The sequence below is a fragment of the Galeopterus variegatus genome, unplaced genomic scaffold, assembly GCF_000696425.1.
Source record: "Galeopterus variegatus unplaced genomic scaffold, G_variegatus-3.0.2 Scaffold12280, whole genome shotgun sequence".
Taxonomy (NCBI): Eukaryota; Metazoa; Chordata; class Mammalia; order Dermoptera; family Cynocephalidae; genus Galeopterus; species Galeopterus variegatus.
This window is the reverse complement of record NW_007738391.1, coordinates 29829-39240: the sequence shown is the minus strand read 5'-3', so window position 1 is coordinate 39240 and position 9412 is coordinate 29829.

Genomic DNA, 9412 nt, shown 5'->3' with positions numbered 1-9412 from the left:
AAAGCTGGTGCCCCTAATTCCTGGGCACAACATGACTAGAGATCAGCTGGGATGAGGCCCCGTCACAGAGAGGATAGAGCTGGGAGCTTGGGGCACAGGGCTCTCCAGGGGGAGGCTGGCCTAGACGTGGGCCTGGGAGTCCTGCTCAGCAGCTGCACACCCAGAGAAAGACTGATAGGGGAGGAGCAAGCAAGCAGGTGGGGGTCCCTGCTGCTGGCTGTGCAGTCTGCCTGGGCACAACTGGAAGGTTTGGCAGGGCCGGGGAAAAGCAGCCTGCACTCCCCATCGCAACAGCTCCTCCTAACCCACTTTGAGGTGGAGTGTTGCCCTTTCCCCAGGAACAGGTGAGAAAGAAGGACTCACAGGCAGAGTGGTGGCCAGCTCACAGTCGTCACAGCAAAGAAGCTGATTTCAGAAGAAAACTGCAACTAAATCTGGGGATGTTTCATCTGGGATCCTAATGGCCTTGTCCCTGGAAGGCTTCGGCTAAAGAAGAGGGTGCTGTCTCTGGAAGGAGGAGACATTACTGTCCAGCTCCTCAGACTCTGCTTTTCTGGTGCCTTGGCTGGAGCTGCTGGCATGGGTGCAGAGCCCAGAGCCAGGACATCAGGTCACTCTGGCTGCCTTGCTGCCTCATGTGGGCTGGGATGGGGGCCCAGCTCAGGAGCACGCACCATGTCCCCCACATACCCCAGTCACACAGCTGCTCCAGCTTGGCTTCCGCAGCATCTGTGGCCCTCTGATTTAGGTCCCAGGGTGGGTCCCTGGTGCCTGCTGTAGTGCTGCCTGCCCAGCCCTCTGCCCCTGCCCAGTGCCCAACCCATCAGCCTTTCTGGCCTGGCCTCTAGAGCTTTCCAAGAGTTTCTTTTCAATCCCCAGCTAGGCGCTGGCCTCAGACGTACATGCTATTGGATAAAAACTATGTCACTTACTAGCCGTATACCTGAGCAAGTGGCTGTATCTGTGGTGCTGGTCTGTCAACTCCAAACCCGCTGCCTGCACTGTGCTGGGATGCTCTGGGACTCACAGCCATGCTCATGCCTTGCTAGCAGCTGCCTATTAGGCTTTGCCAAAAGGGGGTGCCAGAGGAGCCTGCAGGGCTGGAGCAGAGAGAGATACCTGCCCCTTTACCTCTGCTTCCTGTTCCTGTCAGCTGTGCCCCAAAGAGGGTCCCACACTGGGCAGCAGCTGCTAATTCCAGTTGTCAGTTTCTTCCAACCCCGAACTTTCACCTTTGTTCCCCCAGGCCTAGGTGTTAGTCCTGATGTTGAGTGTCTTTTCATGTGCTTATTTGCCATTCCCATATTTTCTTTGAAATGTCTGCTCAGATTATATGCCTATTTAAAAAAAATTGCATTGCTTTCTAATTTACTGAGTTGTAAGAACTCTTTATATATTGCTGCTGCTATACCTCTGTGAAGTCTCAGCATCTCCTTTTTCCTTTTCAGTTCTGCAATTCCTGTTAAGGGGACTTAAGTGACATTTGCTTGGTCAAAAAGATGTTTCCTTTCTGCTGATGGACATACCTGTCTGCCTCAGATTCCTGGTCCAACAAATAGGACAATGACCCCACCCCCCAGGAGGCCATGCAGCTAGGACATGCCCTTGAAGGGCATCGGGGCCAAGGCTTGACACCCAGGGAGGACTTGGTTGGGGTGGCTGTAGACTCAGCAGCTTCAACAGGGTTCCAGGTGTGAGGGCCCCAGAGTAGCCCCTCGTGTCTGTTTTAAGCCAGGAAAGGGGCAGAGAGCTCTCTTTTGTGCTCCTCTCATCTGACATGCAGCCAGTTTTTCCAGCCAGGCTCTCCTGCGAGAACTGATGGCACAAAACAAAGACCTGGGCTGCCTTGGAATGGGGCAGTGTAAGGAAGACTGGCCCTTCTCACACAGCCTAATGGCCACATTTAACAATGGTCTTAATGAGAAATAAACAATGTCCGATTTTCAAGATGCACTGTTAAGAAACAAAAAGGCAAACCGTGAACTGGGAGGAAATAACTCACTGAGAAGGTGTACAAACAACTGAAAAAAATGGGCAAAAGATTTGAATGGAGCCTTCACAGAAGAAGATGGCCAGCAGGCATGTGAAAAGATGCCGAGTGTCATCAGTCACAGAGTGACTGACNCTCACACAGCCTAATGGCCACATTTAACAATGGTCTTAATGAGAAATAAACAATGTCCGATCTTCAAGATGCACTGTTAAGAAACAAAAAGGCAAACCATGAACTGGGAGGAAATAACTCACTGAGAAGGTGTACAAACAACTGAAAAAAATGGGCAAAAGATTTGAATGGAGCCTTCACAGAAGATGGCCAGCAGGCATGTGAAAAGATGCCGAGTGTCATCAGTCACAGAGTGACTGACTAAACTACAGTCAAATTAAACTACAGTGAGATCTCACTGCTCCCCCCACCCCCTGAATGGCTGAAGTTAAGAAGACTGAGGATGCTGAGGGTCGTGAGGACGTGGAGCAGCTGGAACCCTCATGCTTTGCTGGTGGGCTGCAAAAAATCCGACCACTGTAGAAAAGTTTAGCAGTTTCTTGTAAAGTTAAATGTACACTTCCAAAGCAAACCAGCATTTCAAGATGCACTGTTAAGAAACAAAAAGGCAAACCGTGAACTGGGAGGAAATAACTCACTGAGAAGGTGTACAAACAACTGAAAAAAATGGGCAAAAGATTTGAATGGAGCCTTCACAGAAGAAGATGGCCAGCAGGCATGTGAAAAGATGCCGAGTGTCATCAGTCACAGAGTGACTGACTAAACTACAGTCAAATTAAACTACAGTGAGATCTCACTGCTCCCCCCACCCCCTGAATGGCTGAAGTTAAGAAGACTGAGGATGCTGAGGGTCGTGAGGACGTGGAGCAGCTGGAACCCTCATGCTTTGCTGGTGGGCTGCAAAAAATCCGACCACTGTAGAAAAGTTTAGCAGTTTCTTGTAAAGTTAAATGTACACTTCCAAAGCAAACCAGCAGTTCCACTCACAGGGCTGAGAGTACAGTGCGGACTGGGAAGGGACACAGGGCACTTTAGAGTGATGGGCATGTTCTGCACAGCAATTGTGGCGATGGTCATGGGGTGTGTGCATTTGCCAACACTCACTGAAGTGTACATTCAACATGGATGCGTTTTTTTGTCGTACACTTCCAAAGCGAACCAGCAGTTCCACTCACAGGGCTGAGAGTACAGTGCAGACTGGGAAGGGACACAGGGCACTTTAGAGTGATGGGCATGTTCTGCACAGCAATTGTGGCGATGGTCACGGGGTGTGTGCATTTGCCAACACTCACTGAAGTGTACATTCAACATGGATGCGTTTTTTTGTGTGTTCATTATACCTCAGTGGAGTTGACTTCAAAAAATCACTCAGACATGAAGCAGAATTTTCACAAGACAGACATATGAGGCAGGGACACATCACCAGAGAGAGCCCCCAAACAGAGCCCTCTTCGAATTAAGCCCCTTCAGTCGTGCCTGTGAGTATTCTCTGTTTGCACCCCACCTGCTTCCATCCTGCTCTGTGTCCTGGAGTCTGACCAGAATGCACTGTGTGGACAGCACCTCGTCCCCATCTTCCTGTCCAATTGGACCGATGTGGGGCATCAGCAAGAGATCCAAGGGCAGAAGGAAACTGAGTGGGAGGGTTTATTCCTCCAGCAGGTCCTGCAGGGTTGCTGGAAGCCACCTGTGTCCCTGTACTGAAGGTCACAGCCCCTCCAGGCAGCCCTGTCTGAACCATTTTCCCCTTCCAGGTGCTGATAGCCCTTCCATCCTCCCATCCTTTTGGAATCAGTTCTGTCCCTCGCTCACACTGCTTGAATAGTCCATTCGTTAAACAACCTTCAAGTGGTCTGAATTTCAGGGTGCCATCTCTTGCCTGCTGGAACCCTGACTGATGTAGCACATGATCTTTTTGGTGAAACAAAACAGCGCTCAGACTCCAGCAAGAGAATTGGGGTGCAGATGGAGGTGGTAGAAGCAGAGCCGAGGGGCCTCCATTTCCTGCTAATGTGCAAGCTCCCCAGTGCCTGTGCCGCGGGACCACCAGCCCTTCTGCAAAGCCTTGGTCCACGTCTGGACCAAAATCCTTCCCTTGGTTCCTTAAGGGCCTAATAATGTTTTACATTAGTCAATCCTAAGGGCTGTTAGCAGGGAAACAGATGGAGAGGACACAAGAGGCCTGAACCATTGCAGATGACACAGCAGGGTTGAGAGCCCACAGTAACCACTGCCTCAGTGCCACTCACACGGCACGTGGCAGTTCCCAGATGCTGCTGTCATCTTTTCCTCATGCCAACACTATGACACAGACATCAGTTTTTACACACGATGAAGCTCGTGTTCAACATAATAAAAGTAACCTGTCCAAGGTCACACTGCTGTAAGTGGCAAGCCAGGATTCAAACACATCTGAGTTTGAATTCCACAGTTCAAACCTTGCTGCTGTCGTCCTTATTAATCTTGGGGTGAAAAAGCTCAGAGCTCGTGTGGGTGGTGCCCACACAAGTGGAAGCCAAGGACTGGATGGATCTACTTCCTGACACCACCTAAAATGCCTCAATGAATCCCCAGGCCCATAGGCCCTCCTGAGCAGGGGTGGGGGAGGCAGCCAGCCAGCCATGTCTCCACCTGCCCCCTGTGTCCTCTGCTGTGCCCCTCAGTGGAACAGAACCCAGAGAACTCACCTCCCTGGGCAGGGCACTCGTCCTTGGCAGGGGGAGCTCCTCTGTGTCGTGGCTTCTTGGAGGGCTGTCGAGGACAAGTGTCAGGCTGCCCAGCTATCTGAAGTGTCTTCTGAGGGGGTCCCAGCAACAGCACTGTTCTGGGCCTCCCATGCACCTGAATGTCCAGGCTGACCTTGTCTCATGGGCCTCCCTGCTGATCCTCCCAAACACCCAATTGCAATCTCTGTAGTTATTTTTGGAGTGTATAAAATACAAGGGTACTTGGAAAAGCTCATGGAAAGATTCGTATTATCTTTTAATTCTATTTTTCCATGATCTTTTTGAAGTACCCTCGTAGTGTTAAAAGGAGACATACATATATTTATAAAATGATCACCCTTGTACATTGCCAGGATCTTAGAAACCCCAAGTGAGCATCTCCCTTTTTCTAGACCTGGATGTCTCAAGATCGGCACTATAACATTTCAGGAAGAATAATTCTTTGGTGTATGTCGGGGTGTGGGGGGCTGGGGGCAGGGCTGACCTGTGCACTGTAGGATGTTTACCTGCATTCCTGGCCAGTAGCATCTGCACATGGCAGTAGCATGCCCCGCCCCCTCATCACAATCAAATATACCTCCAGACATTGTCAAACATCCCCTGGGGGCCAAAATCACCCCCAGCTGACAATCTCTGTCCTAGAGGAAACCAGTAGATAGAGGTAGACCACCTTTCTGACTTGGTGACAGTCCCTGCTTTGATTTTTAGATTTGTAACACCATGTGTGTCTCCCAAAGCAACATAGTTTTGTTTTGCATGTTCTAAAACCACATAAAAATGGAATCATAGTCTGTACTCTCTTTTGTCTGGTTTCTTTTGCTTAACATTGTGTTTATGAGTCACCCTTATTACTGCATGAAGTCGCCTTGTGGTCATTTTCAGTGCTGTATAGTGTTCTATTCTGTGGACATGCCACCATCTGCTCAGTCACATTCTGGCACTGATGGCCCTTGGGGGCTATTTCTGGCTTGAGGCCATTATGAGCAATGCTGTTGGGGCGTCCCAGTGCAGCTCTCCTGGTGCACAAGTAGATGTTTCTCTAGGGCAGAGTGGACTTTCTGGGTCAGTGGGAGTGGGCATCTCCAGTGTTTTTTGAGTAGTTGTACTAAATTAGCCTCCCATCTGCAGGATGTGGCATTCCTATTGTAATTGTAACACATCTTTACCAACACTTGAGATGGCCAGCTTTCATATTTTTGTCAGTGATGCGTGTGCACGTTTTATATTATTCTTCACATGTCCCTTAGTCTGCTCGCATTGGGAGCCTACCCCTGTGCTGTCCCCAGTGTCCAGGCCTCCCTCCATCCTGGCTCTCCCCCGCTGAATGTGACTGCCTCATCTCCTGGAGGCTCCACAAAAGGATGTGTCCTTTCCCTGTGTGTGCCCCAGCCCCAGCAGAAGGCTGCATGTTGGATCAGTTAATAAATGATTCTGGGAGGTGATCCACACGTGGGCTGGTCTCTCCTTCTGACCAGCGGAGAACTTGCAGCCCAGCAGGGCTAAGGGATGGGTCCAGGGCTCCTGGGGAGGCAGCCAGAGACTCCTGTATCTTGACCCTTCTCTTTCCCAGTAGGACTGTCAGCCTTGACTGCCCTTTGGGCTGACAAAACAAAAGCAAAAGACCCCAGAGTCCACTCCTTCTCATCACTCTCCACTCACCCCCGAATACACTTGTCCTGAAAGCCACTTGGGGCTCCAACAGGGAGGCAGAGGAGAGCCCACGTCAGCCCTGGCTCTGCTTCACTGAGCTGGCTGGATTTCTGGAAGGCCTTGGCTGGGGAGGGGAGGGAATGGGCTGGTGGTGTGAGCTTGTCTATTTCTCTGCTGCATTTTGGGAACAATGACAGTGACCAAAATCCCATGTTAAGTGAGCATATCCGCTGAAAAGGCAGCAGCCTGGAATGCTGAGGGCAGGGGAAATGGGGGCTGCGGGGTGGGGCAGCACGGGCAATGGGGAGGGAGAGAGCAGGACACTGGGGACTGCCAGCAGGCCACCTGGCATGGCAGGGGTGGGTGAGCAGGTGGCATTGCTAACTAGCAGGTGCATTCAGTGCACTGTGTGCCGGCACCATAATAGGGGCTTTACTGCCATCATCTCAGTTTCCTCTCAAAAAACCCTTTTGAAACAGGGCCAATCTTATTCCATTGTACAAATGAGGGCTCTGAGGCTCAGAGGTGAAAGACAGTCTTTCCAAGGTCCCCAGCTCCTGTGGTAGAGCACTCATGTTAGCCAAGATACACCACACTGCAGTTGAAGGTCACGGTCATGAGTCCAAGCCACAGTGATAGTTGGGGGGGGGCAGTGATATGGACTGAATTATGTCTCCCCGAAATTCATATGTTGAAGCCCTAACCCCCAATATGACTGTATCTAGAGACAGAGTCTTTAGGAGATAACTGAGGTTAAATGAGGTCATAAGAGTGGGGCCCTAATTCAGTATATAAGAGGAAGAGAGCGATCTCTTTCTTTCTCCATGCGCACCCACACTGAGGAAAGGCCACGTGAAGATATAGCAAGAAGGCGGCCGTCTGCAAGTAGGAAGAGAGCCCTCACCAGAACCCAACCATGCAGGCACCCTGATTTCAGAATTCCAGTCCCCAGAACTATAAGAAATAAACTCACTGCTTAAGCCACCCAGTTTATGGTACCTAGTTATGGAAGCTGGAGATGACTAAGACTGGAAGCGGCAGAGCGGAGAATGACTTTAGCAGCCTCCGAGAACCCCAATGGGTCTCTCCAGGACCCCAGGGCTGAGGGGGCTGGGGGAGGCATGAGAGCCAGAGGGGATCAGGGGTTGGACGAGCAGCAGAGCCCTTTAGAAATGAAGAGAGTCCACTGCAGTGGGGGTAGATATAGAAGGGGAGGGGGTGCCAGAGGGCTCAGAGTGAAAAACTGTTTTGGTTGTTATAGTTACTGCCCCATCTTTCCAGAATACCTCCCAACCTGTACTTTCAAAGCATTTGCAGTTTTGAAGCCTCTTTGCCCAGGTAATTCCTTGTAAATACAGGATGCCTAGTTAAATGTGAATTTCAGATAAACATTGAATAATATTTTAATATAAGTATGTCCCAAATATTGCATGGGATATACTTGTACTAAAAGATTATTTGTTGATTATCTGAAGTTCAAATTTATTTGGGTGTCCTGTGTTTTTATTTGCTAAATCTGGCAACCTTAAGAAGGAGTCTCCTGCTGGTATCATCCCCACTTCACTGGTGAAGTTGAATAGCTTCCCAAGTGTAGGGCATGGCTGGCACCGGGACCCAGGCAGCTTGGTTCCAAGTCCTGGGCCTTTCCACCCTATCCAGCTGCCACCTCTGAGAGCTAATTGCTGAACAGAGTTGCAACCTGACATCTGGGGCATGTGTCCGACCACAATAGAGCCTGTTTCCCTTTGATCAGGCACGGCCGGGGGAGCTGCCGGAGCCATCAGAGGGAGGGAGAGCCTGTGCTTCAAAGGCCTCCTCACCGAGAGCTCCAGCCACAGCTCTCCAGGTTTGCCTCTGGCTTCGCTGCTCAGACTCTCCCGGTTTGGGGGACTGAGGATTCACTTGTATGTAGTAAGGACTATATTGCTTCTTTTCTCCACTGGGGTAGGGGGGAGACGACTTTCGCCAAATGGTGCATTGTCCTTTCCATATTCTTTCACATCTATTAGTCTTCATGGGCACCCTGAGAAATGCCTTCGTGTACTGTTATCCCCATATTGTGGATGGAAAAACTGAAGCACAAAGTGCTTTGGGGGACTGTCCAGGGGCCCAGAAACGGCTGGTTTCTTGGTCTCTTTTCTGGCTCAATGGTCTTGCCAGGCTGCCATGGGGAGGGAAAATATCACACAACATGTGAAGTTACTCCTGGATTCCAGAACATAAATCTTGCTAAGTCCAAACCCAACAAACCCGGTCTCCCACTGTCCCAGATCCTGCCTTCTTCCTGTAGGAGGAAGAATCATGATACATGCAAATAAACTGAGATTCAAACTTTCCTCCAAAGAGGGGGTCTCCACACACATCTTCAGGCCAGCTGACTTCTCCCCGTGACTTGCCCTTCTCCTTCTGGGGTCTTTCTGTTGCTGGGCTCAGAGTTAACATTCAAGGGATGTTTCAGCCATAGCCACCAAAAAGATGGGCGCTGTGAAAGATGGCATTTCAGAAAGGTGATCAGCAGCAGCAGGCAGAAAAAGGAAAGGGATTTCAGGTGCCTCCTGTACTCCCCAACAGAAGAGCCCACTGCCTGAGACCTCCGGCCAACACCCAAGGTCTCCTGGCCGACTGTTCCAAGGATTGGTGATAAGGTTGCTATGGAAGGAGAGAGAAGAAGCCAGTCCTGCCACATTGTGGGAGGGGACAGGACCGGCTGCAGCACATTCTCCTTGTGTGTGGCAGAGGAGCTAATGCTCGGCATAGGCGTACGGGCACACCACGTGGCTCTGTGGTTTTGCGTGGATTTCCCTGTTCATATTTGAATGTGAAACCACACATTTCACTCCCCAAGTGTGTCTGCGGGTGTGTGTGTGTGTGGGGGGGGAGACTGCTGCTTTACTAGGAAGCAGGAGGTGATGCCTTGGGGACATTCTTCATGGTGTCAGTGCAAATGGGAACACCTGTCAGGTGCTGTCTGCTGTGGCCTGGCCAGTCCTATCCCCCAGAGACAGAAAGGACAAACCAGCCTCAACCCTCA